We start from the raw sequence: 19,416 nt of genomic DNA, 5'->3' as shown, positions 1-19,416 counted from the left end.
GGCATGTATATTCTAATACAGAGTTCATTTACTGGCTACAGATTTCACAAATATAACTTCACAGTGCATCCAGTACAGTGCAGAAGTACTGCTGTGCTTACTTCTGTGAAATAAAACCTTTGTACTGTTTCATAAATGCCAGGACACTAGACCGACTTCATTAGTACTTTTGAACTCTTTTGAAAATGTCATACATGCAGTGTTTACAATTAAACTATAGCTAGCATGTGCAGTGTAATCATCATTTTTCAATTCACACATAACTGCTTTACTTGTTTACACTGTCCCAAAAAGGTACAACACCCTTCCTCAGTACACCCCAATTTACACACTCTGCAATTGTCTCATTTGTTTTCTCAGAAAAGCCAGTAAAATAATTTCCTAAGCACACCATTGAAGATAGATTTTGTAATACCACAATGTTTCTTTAGCCCACTGTATATCAGTTACAGCTTCACTTTTTTGTAGTTTGGAAATTCAACATAATTCTCCCACACCCGCTACTTGCTAAATAATTTTTCCTTGAGTACATGCTTCAAACAGAAAGAATATTTTTTTTTTGAAATCGCTAAGTAGATTCACTGTGCATACCTTTGGGAGTAATCTTCCAGTTATTTCACTTAATACTATTTTAATTCTTCCACAGTCTGACATGCTATGTGCATCTTCATTACACTTGATTTAACAAACAATTTCACTTACCTTTCTCTAAGTCTACTATCTGCTTTTGTTTCTGTCTTTCTTTTGGTTTGGCAAAAAGAAGCCTCCACTCGGCTTATCATTCAGTTAAGAATTCACTGAACAATGCATGCTGAATGTCACCTGTGTTAGACACCTATTAACTCAGCAGAGGAGTTTGCAGCTTGCCAGAAGAAGAGGAAGAAAGCACTTATTCATAAAGTATGTACTGAAGCCTCTGTTTTTGCAAGTGTAAAAACTGACTCATATTGTGTTATTACTTTCAATCAGTAATGTAAGGAACAAAATGTATTGCAGTTTAGTACAGCTATAACAAGCTTTGTCTGCATTCTCCTCCAGTGTAATTCTAGCAAACACTCTGGAGACTCACTGTATGTTGCAGTGCAATTTATTTGCAGTGACTGTGTATCACAGGTTACTTATAGTGCAATACTACTGCAACCACACAATTCATGGAATCACAATTCTTTCCAGGTAAGTGAATCAAAATTCAGATCAGATAAACAATTCACAGTTCATTTTCTCTCCTGTGTAAGAGGTTATTGTGCTAACACTATTAAATATTCACTATAGCTTAGGTTAATACTCAGTCTCATGTTCAACAGGCCCCTGTTTATGTACCTGTGCATTGTACTCCCTCTTTCCATGAGACAAGTACACATTTCTTTCTCTCTCTCTGTCTCACTCCCTCTCTCTGACCCTCCCTTTTATAAAAATGGAGCATGACCTTCTTCTCCCAAGACTTGTGCATATCCTTCCCAGTCTGTATCACCCCCCCCAAAAAAAAAAACTGTAGGTAAACACATCCCAGAGCGGTTGCTAGGAGCACTATGCCACTCTTTCTCTCTCTCTCTCTCTCTCTCTATATATATATATATATATATATATATATATATAAAACATATATCCCTATAACACACTTACATAAATATACTAACTGCAACATCATGCAACTATGTAGAAAAGTGAAAATACCATACATCACTGCACAAATACAAACCAGGTCAGTAGTGATTATGTACAAGTCACCTCAAGTACCAGCTAAATGTTTCTCCTTCTGTCTTGTAAAGCTGCATCTAGCTATATTACATTCAATAAAATGGGCTTTCAGACAATTGTCTTTCATTGAAATTGACTTATGACAATTTATACTGAATGATCCATCTTTCAGTGGATTTGTCATTATATAATGAATTTGAATATATAGGATTTATACTGAAACATTGAATGTCAGTAATTCAATGTTCAATATATTCAATATCTACACACACACATATATATGTGTATATATATATATATATATATATATATATATATATATATATATATATATATATATATATATATGCACATATATGTATGTATGTGGGGGGGGGGTTCTATGAGCACTGTTCCCTTATTGTTGCATCATTTCACATAAAGATTCAGTGCTGTGTTATTCCTATTTGCACTCTATTATAGTATATATTGCATAATGCTTTCTTTAATACACATATTAATTGCAGATAACTTTAGTTTACTTTGTATTACACTATCTTGGACTCAAGTTTAGTAGGTTTTTGTATCGTGACATCTATTGCTTGCATACGTGTAGTATAGTTGTCTGGCAGTGGCATTATTTTGTGCCTTGTAGTTTCTTTTGTATACAAGACACATCTGAAGAGCTTATTAATATGGGGTGATATGATCAGTTTCTATTTTATCAAATTCCTCGGACTATTGACAGAAACCCACATAGCTTTCTCATTGTTAAACAACATGACATTTATGATCAGCTGTAATCAGAAAATAACCATGCCGTTACACTAATTTAACTGGGAATTCAAGAAACATGCAGAATGTAAACATCAACATACAGTTACTTTTTTTTCTAATGATCCTCTCAAGTAAACCTGCATAGGCTTATCATTCTTTCTGACCTTCTTTGTGTCTTGTGATTGTGCTTTTTACACAGGTCAAGGAATGTCTTCATTAATTAGTAAACACGGAAAGCACTTTGGTGCAGCACTTAGCATTGGTGTCCCCCGGTGTTTGGTTTTCCTGTCTGTCTCTTGGCTGTGGTGACTTCTCTGTTGAGCATGTATATCTTCCATTTTTTCTTGTAAGTTTTCACTGTTTGCTCCAGTTTTCCTCCCACATCTCAAAGATATACTGTATATGAATTGATAATAGGTAACTGGCTCATAGCTTCCAACTAAGCTTACAGCCAAAGAGACCATCAAGAAACTCAGCTACTTTCCCAGGTATTGGTAGGAGACTAGCAACTTCTGCATTAAGTAAATTTTCTAGTCATAGCCTGGTTGAAAGTTTGTGATGACTATCCTCTCATCCAAACTGGTTTTAAAGATTGCTGGGGAGTGGGGATGTACTCTTCTTGATATGTAGGTACTGACCATTCTACAAAATAAGAGAGATGCTGGGTTAGACACTTGTCACTCCATGTGGCAGTGTAAATTTAGGTCTGCAGAACAGATGCTTACTCTGCCACAGGTTTTATTCAGGAGAAGGAGATCAGATAATTCTGGGGCATTCATTGCATGAAGGCTAAGCAGAGATCAACTCTCAGGATCCTTTGTAATACCACGTAAAGGGTCAGAGCTTTTAGTCTGACTAAGTACCTAAGGAAACTGAGACCTGAGCTCTTTTTAGTGAGGAAACATTGAGGCCTCTCAAGTTGATTTAGGTGGATAGAGAGAGATACATCAAACAGGGTCTTATATTTAATCATGGACCAAAAAAGGACGGAATAATGTGAAACTAAATATTATTTGGACCTTGAGGCTATATCTCATATGATAAGTTATACACAATCAAAATATTTTCTAGCTATGCAAGAGATATTGTGATCAAAGGAGAGTGTGTCCTAGGCAGCCAAATTCCTGGTGACTGTCATATTTAAATATAACATCATATCTGCATTACATTGTGGTGAGGCAAGATTTACCAAAGAAACTCTGATGTATTTCTTAATGTTGAGGTTAAGGCCATGATTAACACAACAATCATAGCCCTTGCTGGAGAATTTAAATCTCAGAATGAGATTGCTGTCCACTCCCCAGTCTGTAATCATTCTCAAACATTGTTTTTCACAGACCCTTGATATCATTTTTTGTCAGATAGGTGTATACTAAAAAGGAAAGTCCTGGGAAGAGCTGTCTAGGACACCACTGTTGAGATTTTTCTGTTTGGAGCAAATATCCTCAACATTAATGATATAGGTTCTATCAGCCTATTAGTCATCCTGAAAATGATATATGGATTAAGGTGAGGCAGGACATTGTCAGTAATACCAGCATAAGGGATAGTGTTGATGCCCTTGCCAAAGCCCATGCAGACAGTGAGGACTGCCTACCCCTTATTAATGATTTTGGTAACCCTTCTGAAGAACTGAACCAGTCTGACTCACTATGATATGCTTTTTACAAAGGTGAATCGGTATATATCCATGGGTATAAGAGAATCATTGTTTAGTAGTTCAACTGTGACATGTTCCATAGCCTTGAAAATAACACTGGTGTTACTAATAGGCCAAAATTACCAAGGCAAATAGGGGGAACTTTATTCAAGGGCAACACTAAAGCTGTCCTTCATACCTCAGGGATGTAACCAGTGAAGAGATTAGGGTTGAAGAGATGATGCAGGGATTTTGTTAGGTGGAACTTAATGCTTCACAGTCACGACAGATGTCAAGGGATATTGCCAAGACTAATGAAACTAGTATTTTTCATTTTAGGAAGTGGGAAGCATTAGTGGGGTGAAGTTGAAATAGAATTTGTCCACAAGAATATTCACAATGCTCTTAGAGTCAGTGAAATAGATATTATTAGAGGTACGTTCAGCAAAGAATTGTTCTTTATTTCTAAGCTTCCTAATTTGTTGAAGAAAGTTATATGGTTGTCTTTTGAATTAGTTATAACATCCATCAGACTGCTAAATTGTCTTTGGGTATTATTGCCAGAATACATTTTAAGTGTGCATTCTCTTTGTATGTGAGTGAGTCTGTATGTGTGTGTGTGTGTGTGTGTGTGTGTGTGTGTGTGTGTGTGTGTGTGTGTGTGTGTCTGTCTGTCTGTGTGTGTGTGTGTGTGTGTGTGTGTGTGTGTGTGTGTGTGTGCGTGTATGCATGTGTGTGTGTGTGTGTGTGTGTGTGTGTGTGTGTGTGTGTGTGTGTGTGTTTGTGTGCATATTTTTTTGTGGAAATGTTCAGACATCAAAAAGAATGAGGAAGAACCAAAGGTGGAGGTGTATCCATCTTCATTAAAATACACCTCATGACTAGTCAAACAGTACAACTCTCTAGATCTACTCCAAGTGCATCTAACTGTAGGTAAAACCCCCTTCCATATCATTGTTAGCTGTGGATCCCCCACCATGAGCCATGAGAACCACTCTGCCTACCTGGACCTACTTGAGTCATTAACTATACAGCCAAACACCTTGGTCATGGGTGATTTCAACTATCCTTCCATCATTTGGCAGTCACATATGAGCACAAACATGCTCACCCTAAAGTTCCTAGACTTATTTAATACAAATGCTCTAGAATAGATAATCTGCACCTCCACAAGGGGCTTGAATGTCCCAAACTTAGTACTCACCAACGTAGGGGAATCTGCACTACCCCCTATGTATTGCCCTCCCTAGTACGGTCTGATCATAAATCAGTCTCTTTCAAAGTAATGATCATACCTGACCCCTCTCTTGCTCAAGATGAAAAAGAATGAAACATTTCTCCAAAACAAACTATAGCCTCCTAAACGATGGTATAAATAGTTTCAAACTCCCTTCTACCACTGTCAATGATTCCAATACAGAGGTGTACACAAATGCCCTGTATAAACACCTATACAAATGTATAGACTCAGCTGTACCCGAACAGATCAAAACAAGGTCCTCAGAAAAAAAAAAGCCACTGTGGTGGACATCAAGCATAAATAGGTTATAAAACAATTGGAAGACACTAATGTCTAAAAATAAAGGGAACTGACTCAGCTGAGGAAGAACACCCTCCATAGCTTGAACAAGCAAATCAGATATCTTGTAAAGTCCTCTGAAGCCCAATTACAAAGCTAAACTAGCATCCCTAGCTAAGGATAATCACAAGGCATTCTATAGCTATGTCAGAAATCTAAAAGGGAAGGCCCAGCTTTGTGCTGAACTAGTAGTGGATGGTACCTCTCATACTGATCCTGAGGACATTGCCAACCTGCTAGCAGACAGATTTGGTGCAAACTGCACACCCCTGTCCCCACCAAACATACCCCAAAGCATATTTATTTATTTATTTTATTTTTATTTTACATTTGTTTACCGGGATAGTCCAACTGGATATATGTCCATTTTCAGTGGAGGCCCGGGGAGAAAATCTCCAACATGATAACATCAGTTTCTTCAAGAATATACACACAGATTATTTACATTGAAAAAGTTATACAGTAGTAAATATATAGTATCATAGCATTTGTTTACAAAAATCTCAGTTACATTAACAGTTACAATCAGCACAGTATGCTTGTAGAGAAAGGCCTGCAAGTGTTAGAAAAACAAGTTGGTTAGTTAGAGTGAACAATGATACAGCTTAGTCAGGAAAGGAGCATGGACAAAGCCAGTTGATTGTAAGATGCTGTGTAATGCTTTTTTTGAAAAGGTTTAAGGAGGATTGCAAGGTGATATGATTTGGTAGAGATTTCCAGGTCTTGGCAACAGAGTTGGCAAACAGAGAATCCCCTGCAGAATAGTTGGCTTTGTAAGTATGGACCATTAATTTGTCGGCCGATCTTAGTGATCCCAGGTTGTTGTATGGTTTTATTATATTAGAGAGTGAGGGGGTATTTTCAGGATGGTAAAGAACTTTGTGGGCAACTAAGAGTTGATTTAGTGTAATTAAGTTGGGGAGTTCAAGCCAACATAGTTGTTTCAGGTTCTGGCAGTGATGTGTTCTGTAGGTGGAGTTAGTTGCGAATCTGGCAATATGGTTATAACTGTGTGAGAGCTTATTCAGTTCTGATTTATTTAGGTTTGAGAGAATGGGGGAGGCATAAGTAAGAGTAGAGAGTAGTTGTGACCTGGCAATTGCTATTCTAGCCTGTGGGGTTAAGAATGCTTTGTTTCTGTACATTGATCCGAGTTTTTTATTGATGGTCTGAATGGTCTTGTTGACCTGTAGGTCGAATTTGAGCTTATTATCTATAATGACTCCTAGAAGTTTAGTGTGGGTATCTGGGGAGATGGTGGTACCATTGTTGGAAGTAATAGTGAATGAGAAAGGGGTGGTTCTATTAGTGGGAGTAAAGAGTAGGAGTTTGGTTTTGTTGGGGTTCAGTAACAGACATTGGTTAGTGAGCCAGTTTTCAATAGTGCTTAATGTATTTTGGGTTGCATTTTGTAGGTCTGTTGGAGAGGTGGCTGAGCAGATGAGAGTGGAATCATCTGCATATTGGATGCAGGTAGCCTTAGGAATAGCTGTGTGGAGGTTATTGATGAAGACAGAAAAAAGTAGTGGTCCCAGTATAGAGCCCTGAGGGACACCAAGGGTGAGTGGTAGCTGGTTGGATAACTTGTTCTGCCATACAACTGCCTGTTGTCTGCCAGTTAGGTATGATTGGAACCACTGGATTGTGTGCCTATTGAAGGACATAGATTTGAGTGAGAGAATGAGGAGTTCATGGTTGACCATGTCAAAGGCTTTTGACAGGTCAAGAAAGAGGGCAGAGGATATTTTGTTATCATTCCTATTTTGGTTTATGGCATTTGTAAAGTCAATGAGGGCAGATGTGGTACTGTGATGTGGCCTGAAACCATGTTGGGAGTTAGATAGTAAGTTGTTTTGTATTAGGTATTGCATTAGTTGCTTATGAACACATTTTTCCATTATTTTGGCTAATGGGGAAAGAATGGCAATTGGTCTATAGTTGGATAATTCTGTGGAGTTTCCACCTTTATGAAGCGGGATGACATGGGATATCTTCCATAGGTGGGGGATAGTACCCTCGGACAATGTTCTATTGATTAGTATAGCTATAGGGTAAGCAATGGCTTCAGCAGATATTTGTAAGAACTCTGCAGGGAGGAGGTCAGCAGAGAGGGTAGTAGGTTTTAGTTTTGTTAACAATGTCTTAATATAGGTAGTGGAGATTGGCTGGAAACTAAATTGGGGATGGTTACTAGTGGGGTTGGAACTGGTGTTGGAATTTAGTGGAGTCAGTTGATTTGCTAGCAACTGTATGGTTTCAGTGAAATAGCTATTAAAGGCATCGGCTATGCACTCTGGGGATCTGTTAGTGAGGTTGGCAGGGGTTGGGGTGGTAGACTGTCCTGGATGGAGGATCTGATTTATGCTTGCCCAGAATTTTTGAGGGTGATTATGATGCTTGTTTAGTAAGTTCTGGTAGTAGCTTTTTTTATCTAGTATAATTGATTTTTTTGTTTCATTTCTGAGTTGACGGTATTTTAAGTGGTCAAGTGGGGTTTTAGTTGAGCGCCAGCAGGCCCAGGCTTTGTTTCTTATTTTGATTTTTGACTTGGTCTCCCTGGTTAGCCATTGTGCTGGGTTAGATTTCATTTTTAACATACGTACTGGAGCATGGTAGTCAAGGATGCTAATGAAGTTGTTGTTGAAATATGCTATGGCCTCTTCTAATGGTAGCTTTTTTAGTTTAGACCAGTCAACTGCCTTTAGTTCATTTAAGAAAGTTGCAGGGTTAAAATTCTTTTTATTTCTGCGTGTTATGTATTTGATTTGGTGGGGGGTCCCTGCCTTGTGTTTAATGATATAGGTCAGATGATGATCACTGAGGTCATCAGGGAGAGTACCGGTTGTGTATTGTTGGGCTTGGTTATTGACTAATATCCAGTCTAGGATACTTTCCCTACTGGTTGGTTTGTGGATCCTGGTGGGGGAGGTAATGGTCTGCTTATATCCAAATAGGTTTATAGGTGTGGTGGGGGGTATGGTTGAGCATGAGTGCCAGTCTATATTAAAGTCACCAAAGATTATGGTTTCTTGGGGGTAGGTAGTATTTAGCCAGTAAAGGATTTCTTCTAGGGTAGTAATATTGTTACCTGGTGGTATATAAGCACAGATGATGTTCACGTATTTATTGTAGCTAGTTTGTAGTTTGGTTATAAGAAGTTCTGCATTATTGAATTGGGGTGGGTTTACTGAATCTCTATGAACAGTTAGTGTATTTTTATATAGAATTGCTATCCCACCACCTTTCTTTGTGGTACGGTCAAGTCGATGAATATTATAGCCTGGTGGTGTTATTTCATTATCAGTGGTAGTAGGTTTAAGCCACGTTTCTGTAAGACACATAATATCCGGTGAGTGAGTTGCTAAGAGGGCATGGAGGTTGGGGATTTTATTATTAATACTTCTGATATTTAGATGAAATGCTAGAAGGGAGTTAGTGGGAGTATATGTGGTAGTGGAGTGTGAGTTTTTGAGTGTATATGGGCCAGGGTTGGGATGAATGTCCCCATGTATTGTAAGGTTTTGGTGATAGGATATTCTTAGTTTTAGGAGCTTGTTAATTAGTTTTATATAGTCTTTGTCTTTGGGTTTACATGTTGTGATTTTGTGTGGGTGGTAGTTTGTGTGAGACACTATACTTGGTGAGTGGAGGATGGGTAGGTGTTTAAGCTTGAGTAAAACATCATGAGTGGATGTTTGAGCTTTTGGATGTTGGTTTTGCAGTAGGTCAATATGCTCATAAGCAGTGAGGTGATGTACTAGGAATAGTATTGGGAGTAGGGTAATTAGCATGTTATTTTTGTTTGTTTCCATTATTTGTTTGGTGATTGTGAGTATTCAGGGTTAAATTAAGCTTACAGAGCTTATAGGATGGTGCCCGAGTAAGATTGTATTGAAAAGCCAGGAGGTTTGGTGATGTGGGAAGCAGAGATTGGTAGTTGAAATAAGGGGAGTGGCTAGAGTGGTATAAATTTAGAGGTACTGGGGGCGGGTGAGATTTGGGGGCAGGGAGGGGCGCTGAGCGAGACCGAGCGTAGCGAGGGTGAGTGGAGCGGGGCTAATACAGACACAAGTTGCAAGCTTCTGAAAGGAAAGTAGTTAGAAGTATACTCTTTGGCTATGGAGCTCACAGTTCTAGCCTTTTTTACAATTAGAGTTCCAATTTGTAGCTAGGTATTTCCTTTACTTTTGAGTAGCCAAATTCACTGATTTCTGGGTTTGCAATATTGTGTTTGAAGAAATGACATATATGTCACTAGTCCTCTACTTAGTATCTCCAAAGGGCAGGTTATAGACACACTCTCCATCGCCAAAAACACAGCCTCTATGGGACTGGATAACATCCCAGGCTGCCTATTAAATGGTCTAAAACAGGACCTAGAGGAGCCACTTGGTACTCTCTTCAACCGCAGTCTAAGTACTGGCTTTGTCCCAGCAGAGTGGAAAGCAGCAACAGTAATTCCCTTGCAGAAAAGGGGTTCATCAACCAACCCCGGGAACTATAGACCCATAAGCATAACCAGCCTTATCTGTAAGGCCATGTTGAGAATCTTCATGGACCTTACCAACAAAGGCATAGGTGACCTTCAAACTCTTGACCCAACCCAGTTTGGCTGTATTAAGGGTAGATCATGCTTATTAAATCTGGTGAAATTCTTTGAGAATGTCACCAAGTCCTGGATGAAGGCCAAACAGTACATACAGCTTCTGACACAATCCCCCCATTCAGACATAATTGAGAAAGTCACCCAGCTGGGAATTAACCCATATGTCACTAGATGGGTAGTCAACTGGCTCACCAACAGAATGCATACACTCAAATTTAGGAATTCCATGTCTACCAGCAGACTAGTTATCTGTGGTGTACCACAAGGATCTGTGCTGGACCCCCTACTGTTTACAATCTATTTCTCAGAAGTCAAGACAAAAATAGATAGCCTATGGCTTATCAAGTTCACTGATGATTGCAACCTGGGTGCAATCATTGAGTCCCTCAACAATGTTGACATACTACAAAAAGGGCTTGCACAGACAAATGACTGATGCCAAAGTCAAAGACTTAAACTAAACACAAAAAAAATGCATTATAATCCTTTCAGCAAAGAGGAAGTCCCTGCAAATTACAGTATTAGCCATACCCTCCTTAGCTCAAACCCTGTGGTGAGAGATGCGAGAACACAGGCTGATAGCAACCTTAACTTTGATCATCATGTATCCACAGTGGTAAGGAAGGCCTTCTATGTTGCACATTTCATAAGTAAGGGCATTGCATCCAGAGCTAAGGATGTTATAACTCCCCTGTACTCATCCCTCATCAAACCACTAACAGAGTACAATGCTCCCTTCTGTATGTATGTCACCAGATGCCTGCAGCAGCTGGAGAGACCTCAGAAGTTTCTTACCAAGAAAATTCAGGGCCTTCAACACATGATCTACATGGACAGACTGAAGACCCTGTCACTGTGCTCTGCATCTTAAAAGCTGCTGAGAGGAAAATTGTGACAGGCCTACAGAGCAGTCTTGGACCCTACCCTAATAGAAATTCTGTATATCTGCAGTCCAATGGGGCAAGATTCACTCAGTCTAGGGATCTTAACCTAGCCTGGGACGTAAACAAGACATGCTGGAAAGACAGATACGTCTCCCAGAGACTGCCACTCTTCTGAAACAAACTCCCAATTAACATAAAACAGAGTTGCTTAATTACCCTGTTTAACAGTAACTTAGACAACTGGATGGAAAACTGTAACTTTACCCTGGGGGGTCTCACCTATGTCCCTCCTGGATAAGGGCAGTCAGTACTGATCATAGACTCACGCTGCAAATATAGATCAAACAACTTGGTCAGTTAGGGAACAAGGATATAACATGGCTAAGCTTATAAAGGCCCTAGTGCCAATAGCCTAGTAACCTCCTATGAACCTATGGTGTGTGTGTGTGTGTGTGTGTGTGTGTGTGTGTGTGTGTGTGTGTGTGTGTGTGTGTGAGTTTGCATTTCAGGTATGTTTGTGTGCATGTGTGTGTGCGTGTGCATGAACATGTGTGAACATATGTGTATGTGCATCTGCATGCATGTTTGTGTGTGTGTGTGCGTGTGTGTGTGTGTGTGTGTGTGTGTGTGTGTGTGTGTGCATGTGTGGGTATGTGATGGGTTGGAGGTGTGAGGGCCTGTGACGGATTCAAGGAATGGGACAGGTTTTCTGTTTTGCACCCACCAAGTGTCAGGATACACTTCAGCTTCCACACAACCTTACACTAGAATAGACAGGTAAATGTTTGAGGACTGAATGAATGAAATTAATGAAGATTCTATAATGTTTTTCTGAAATGTTCTAACTTTCAGTGTTTGTTCCTACAGATATGTTTCTATAATGTGCCAGAAAGAAGGCTGTGCATCAGTTCAAGAGGTCCAATGTACTTACAGGATAATACTTCTACAACCTTCTCAAAATATTGAGACAGGACAACAATCAATGTGCCACTAAACCATCGTGTGATGCCATTGATATGAGAAGCCCTCCAGATGGATAAGTGACTAATTACCTCTATTTCCAGTTGTTGATCATTGTGCTTGATATTAAAACTTGCAGAATGTATAACACACTATCACAGTGCTTTAGTCAGCAACTAGTCATTGAAATCAGTGCTTTATATTACCAAGCACCTACAGCACTATGTGCATCAGCATTGTAAGACGAAGTTCTGGAGTTGTCTTGTCAACTAAGCACTTACTGTACAGCACTGAAAGAAGGAGTTCTGGCTGCGTCATGTCAGGTAGGTCCTTATTGTCCAGCATTGTAAGAAGTAGTTTTAGATGTGACATGCAAGTTAAGTCCTTACCATACAGCATTGTAAGACATAGTTCTGGATGTGTCATGCCGGGTAAGTCCTTACAGTACAGCATTATAAGATGTAGTTCTGGATGTGTCATGCCAGGTAAGTCCTTATAATCCAGCATTGTAAGAAGTAGTTCTGGAGTTGTCGTGGCAACTAAGCACTTACTATACAGCATTGCAAGAAATAGTTCTGGAAGTGTCATGTCCGCAAAGCATTGCAAGATGTAGTTCTGGAGTTGTCATGTCGACTAAGCACTTACTGTGCAGCAATGAAAAACGTAGTTCTGGATGCGTCATGCCAGGTAAGTCCTTATTGTTCAGCATTGTAAGAAGTAGTTCTGGATGTGTCATGTCAGCTAAGCACTTACCGTACAACATTGCAAGAAGTAGTTCTGGATGATATCAGCTAAGTCCTTAACATACAATATTGTAAATATTAGTTCCGGATATGTGATGTCAACTAAGCCCTTACCATACAGCACTGTAAGAAGTAGTTCTGGATGTGTCCTGCTTGCTAATCAGTTACCGTACAGCATTGTAAGAAATAGTTCTGGATGTGTCATGCAAGGTAAGTCCTTACCATACAGCATTGTAAGACATAGTTCTGGATGTGTCATGACAGGTAAGTCCTTACCGTACAGCACTGTAAGACATAGTTCTGAATGTGTCATGCCAGGTAAGTCCTTACCATACAGCATTGTAAGATGTACTTCTGGATGTGTCATGTCAGGTAGGTTCTTACTGTCCAGCATTGTAAAAAGTAGTTCTGGAGTTGTCTTGTCAACTAAGCACTTACTATACAGCATTGCAAGAAATAGTTCTAGGCGTGTCATGTCCGCAAAGCATTGCAAGATGTAGTTTTGGAGTTGTCATGTCAACTAAGCACTTACTGTACAGCAATGAAAAAAGTAGTTCTCGATGTGTCATGCCAGGTAAGTCCTTATTGTCCAGCATTGTAAGAAGTAATTCTGGATGTGTCATGTCAGCTAAACACTTACCATACAATATTGTAAGAAGTAGTTCTGGATGATATCAGCTAAGTCCTTAACATACAGCATTGTAAATAGTAGTTCTGGATGTGTCATGTCAGCTAAGTCCTTACCATACAGCATTGCAAGAAGTAGTTCTGGATGATATCAGCTAAGTCCTTAATGTACAGCATTGTAAATAGTAATTCTGGATGTGTCATGCCAGCTAAGCACTTACCGTGCAGCATTGTAAGAAGTAATTCTGGATGTGTCATGCCAGCTAAGCACTTACTGTATGGCATTGTAAGACGTAGTTTTGAATGTGTCATGTCAGCTAAGCACTTACCATTCAGCATTGTATAGAGTAGTTCTGGATATATTATATGAGCTAAATCCTTTCTATACAGTATTGTTTCAAGTAGTTGAAGACATGTAATATAAAATACATCCTTACTACAAAACATGATAGTTCTACACATGTTAGCTAAAGCTAAGCCCTTGTCATATGGAGTTATTTGAAGTACTTTCCAATATGTTATACCAGCCCTTACCATCTGGCAATGTATGTAGTAGTCTTAATGCACTATGTCATCTTAGCCCATATACTTCAGTACTCCACAAAGCATTTCTTGTCATATTATGTCACATAAGCTCTTATTATTCACTATAGCTCATTTACATACAAACCCCTTTGATTAGTGACAGGAAATATAGAGCAATGGTGTTGTCCATGGTATTTCTGTGCCATATTGTTTTTTTTTTTTTTTTTTTTTTTTAATCCAATAGCTTAATCTGTCATGAGCCTACCCTGCGTCTCAGTGTCATAGTTTCTTACTGAACACCTGTACACAGAATATACAAAGGAATGTGATAACTTCTAACACATAAGTACGGTACATACTATATACAAAGAAATATAACTACTAATTTTCATGTATGTATATTGCATCATCGAGGCGATGTCTAGGTATAGTTTGAATAAATCATGCATCTGGAAAGACCATCATACAAGATGTCTCCTGTTTACAGTTTTCAGAAACTGCCTTTGACACAGTAGGTATTTATAGAATCAGGTAGAATATTGAGTAGGCTCTGGAATATGTATTTCAGTAATAGGAATGTAGTGCGAATATAAGTAAGTATGAATATCCATTAATATTGTTGAATATTAAGTAATTTGTCACAGAAAACAGTAAACAGTTTTATTGTCAGAATAAATTTTAAGTGTACATTAAATAATAAACATGAGTCTAAATAAAGGAGCACCTGAAACAGATGCATTTTGTTGTGGTCACATATCCTTAACATCTTAGTACATAAAAACCAATATAATTAGGCAATTTATTGTAACCGCTGACTGCACACTGAATCTTAACAAGTAGGAAAGCTGAGGACAGTACTTCTGTTCCCATTTATTCAAATTTAGCATCTATTTTGAATATGTTTGCACTTAAAATAGAAGGGAACAATGATTTAAAGCTATCTCTTGTTTTAAAATAACTAACAATATTGATTGTATCGAATCACATTTTTTCCTGATTAGCTGCTTATATTTGAATCTAGAAATTGAACCAAGAAAGCATTACATTTCTTGCTGAAAGTGAAATTCTCTTGTGAAAAAGTTGTCAGGACCTCACTGGATTGGCTTTACATGAATACATCCTAATGGAAAACATCAAAGCTTAAGGTCCATTTTTGTTACAAACAGCATAAGAAATAGCTGTCATCTTTATCATGGTTTGCTTGATTTAAGAATAGTCTTTTTATTCACTGTTTAAACAGATTATTATCTTAAATGTTTCATAAGCTTAATATTTTCTGGATCAAATGTGAATTTAAATTAGAACTGGTGTAATATGATTGAAAGAATGGTATATAGTTGTAGTTAGGGCAATCTGACAGGGCAACAAAATGCAGGCCAACGTTATGCCTCGTACATCACATAGAGTGTCAGCAGAACATTATGTTACCGGAAGCCATGTGGATGTGCTGCTGTCATTAATTGCACTGACAATGTGGGTAGGCAAGAATGATTTTTTTTAAGTCTTTTTAAATATGATTACCAAAGCATAATATATGCACATTTTGTTTCCAGAAAATGTAAACTAAAGGTCTCAAAAATTATTCTCCAGTGTGTTGATTAAGCATGTTCTTTTTGACTGAGAGATATTTTTCAGAATGGTTTATATTATTACTGAGTTGCCATTTTCAAGAATATGATTCCTTAAGAGTACTTAATTTGATTTTGAAACTGCATTGTGATAATGCCTCATACATGATTTATTTGTATACAAAAGCAGTGTTATTTTATTTAAAAAAAATCAAAAATAGTTCCATTGCCCTTCTCAAACAAACAGGATGGGCACATTTGCACTATGTTTTAAAATCTGTGCATTCTTTTTTTTCATTTTACTTTATACTGGACTGCCCCATATGATACAACATACTGAGAATTTCTAATAATTATTGGCCAACCTGACTGGTCAAGTATTTTAAAATATGATTAAAACATATGTTAAATTTAATCACAAGAATGTGCTTTTAGTACAGGCTATAGCTTTCTTACCTAGAAAGCTCAGTGTTTGAAGATAGATTGAAAATATGCATTAAACTATTCCTTTCCCATCCGTCTCTGTTATATTTTCAGGCAGTCTTTGTGTGAGTACAATGGCTTCAATATCAAACATTTTAAATGATGCTTGAAATATCAGTCACTTGACTTTGATGTCACACACAATTAAATTCAACCCATCTTCTTTCAGTTAATAACAGCAATCTCACAAGTCTCCCACCTAATTAATGCATGCTATTTGTCAAATAACAGTGACACATGTATATCAGCAAGCCTGAAATATTGTGGAGTGCTGAGGTGCATTCAGGCAGCCTTGAAGAAAGAAAAAAAAAACTTTCTTATTTCTGATTGGCTTTAATGATTTTTCAAGGTCCCACAATTTAGTGTACTCAAGCTGAGACTCAGCAGTGCTGTTGATACATTACTTCCCTTTTGTCTGCTAAACAGTGGACCATTCAGAAAAACATGTAACTGTAACTGTAATGCTCATACCTTCTTATTCATTCTGGAATAGATTGGAATGTGGAATACAGTGTGCACTGTAATTTTGGCAATAATTTTAAAGCTACACGACAGAATGCATAACCGTAAATGTTATTGTTGTCAAAGGCATAACTTCGGTATATAATATAATGCTGTGTATTAACCTGAACAGGGCTTGTGTAATATGTATGACTCAAAGCCCTGTATGACAGGAAACAGCATAAACATAAGTTAAGTTAAAGAAGCACCATGTTGTTAAATCGTTTTCTGGTTACAAGATCATGTATGCTCTCTGGTAAAAATAACACTAACTTTCTATGGATTGCAACTTGTTTATATTTTGGTATCCTATTGTTTAATATTGATAGTAACTTATATTAAATTATTTGCATGTTTCATTCGTCTTTCAGCTTAAACGTTTAGTAGTTCAGTGAGGTGTATTCAAATGCATCTTACATTCTGAGTGTTAAAAACACAAAATGCTTGAGACATATGCAGAAGATAAGTAAGCATAGTGTATTCAAGAATTCGTCGAGGAGTTGGATGCGCAGTGATATAAAGTATGCTGATTGTCTTACGAAGTTTGGGCTTGAAGATGTCTGATGCTAAATTGAACTATGCTCCTTGCTCTACTAATAATGGATAAAGTGCAAACATGAATAGTTGGCAGAATTATATACAGAGATAAGACAGAAGGGCCACAACAGGGAGATGAAACCAAACCACCCATAATAATAACTTGTCATTTTAGTGTGATCCATTTAAGTCAGACTTCTGAAGCATTCTCTTCTCTTCAGTGCCTTACTGTTTTTTTTTTACTATGTAGCCAGTAGCTATGCCAAGAATTACTGATCACCATTACACAGGAACATAGTACATGTACTTTGGGAAATGGATGCAAGTGAATATCAGAAGCTTCTCACATGGGAATTCAACTATACTGTCCAGAAATCCATTATGAGCATATTACTGGCTGTATCACTAAGGATGATAGAGACCTGACCTGTCACTGAGTTCTGCTATATAGGTTTCACTGCTGCAATGCTAAAGATAATATCCCTGAAAAATTAAATGAAAGTAACTGTGCATTTAGAACAAAATAAAAGGCATGACTTTCAAATGTTTCACGTTCACAAACTGCTTACGCAGGAGGCTGTACTCTCTGCACATCCCAAAGTAGTTTAGTCAGTTCAAGACTGTTGTAGCTCAGTAATAAGTGAAAACTCGGAGCTGCAGTGGTTTTCAGTCAAGCAACTGTATTTGTGAGAAACCATTTTTAGTCATGGTGTCTTAGTGGTAAAATCTCTGCCGCACAACTCCAGGCCCAAGTTCAATCCTGAAAGCCTGAGATTGTGTAGGTACAGTATGCATATCATCTCTGGGTCAGCATGGGTTTTTAAATTTGCTCTCAGAAACATGCTGGTTAATCAGTTACTCCCCATTTTTCATATATACTGAATTTATGCTTGATCTTATGGCCTGGTCATTGCTGAAAAGGGTCTGAAAACCAAATCATTTACCTGTGTAACAAAAGGATAAATCAAATTAATTGGTTTTAAGGCCCTGGTCTTTAGCATTGTGATCATGGAATGAGCACACCTCTTCCATATGGTCAATTATATTGAGAACAACACAACTGACACATGAATACGTATTACAATACAACTAAAAAGATGTATACTGAATGAGTTTACTTATGACCCATTAACAATCTTTTTTTTTTGGCTCATCATTTACAGAAAATTTAATTTTGAAAATGTTGAGCCAAAAAAACTATACAAATAGAACAAAATTTTCCTCTGTACCCCGTGATGTTGTGGGCAAGCTCTCCAATACCCCCTGAAATTATATTTATGAACTCCTTGGGCACAGGAGTAAAGAAAAAGGGAAAGAATGCCAATAAGCACATTAGCAGCTCGCATAATACAATACATTGCAGTGCAACTCACCATATCGTAAAATCTTTGCAGAAAAATAGACAACCAAAAAGTTAGTGATGATTCAAAGATAGCCCACTCAATGTATTCAAGTAGTACATTAATCAGTGTCATCCAAATTACATTTAAAACCATACCATCAGCTCTGTCAATAATAAATCTGGGACACATGCTGCTCTGGGAGCATAATTTGCTCACACAGTTTGTCAATTGTTTTAGACACAAGAAGGCAATATAAGGACTGATGAATACATTTCCTGCATTAATTACAGATAGGGCCACATTCCCCATTCCTTATATTGTGTGGGTAGGTCCAAATTCCATATTTTTTGCATTGGGTGCAAAAAAGGCAAAAAATCAGCCTAAAGAGAAAAAGAGATTGGAGTGAAGGGCTCAGTGGCCCCACCCTGATCATTAGATCTACTCCCAATTCCATAAAGCAGATTTATTACTCAAGACCCATCCCAGTATTTTTTTTTTTAATTTTTTTGTAATATTCTACAAAATGAAATATTTAAACTTTTCATAATTATGGACGGCGCAGTCGTGCAGTGGTTGCATTGTCACCTCACAGCAAGAGGTTCTCCAGTTTGATTATCGGCTAGGGTGCCTTCTGTAAGGAGTCTGCATGTCCTCCCTGTGTCTGTATGGGTTTCTTTTGGGTGCTCCGATTTCCTCCCACATTACAAAAACATGCATCTAGAGTGTTTCTCCCTGGGCCTCTGCCGAAAACTGGCTTTGTTCCAAGTCGACTTTCCTGGTAAAAAAATTAATATATTATGTTTATCTAATAAAACAAACTACTCTGATATATATATATATATATATATATATATATATATATATATATATATATGTATATAAATAAATATATATATATATATATATATATATATATATATATATATATATATATATATATATCTATCCAAAGAAGCAGTGTCACCCC

Source organism: Protopterus annectens, chromosome 4.part1, assembly GCF_019279795.1.
Source record: "Protopterus annectens isolate FY-2018-M chromosome 4.part1, PAN1.0, whole genome shotgun sequence".
In the NCBI taxonomy this organism is placed as follows: Eukaryota; Metazoa; Chordata; order Ceratodontiformes; family Protopteridae; genus Protopterus; species Protopterus annectens.
Note: the sequence above shows the minus strand (reverse complement) of the source record.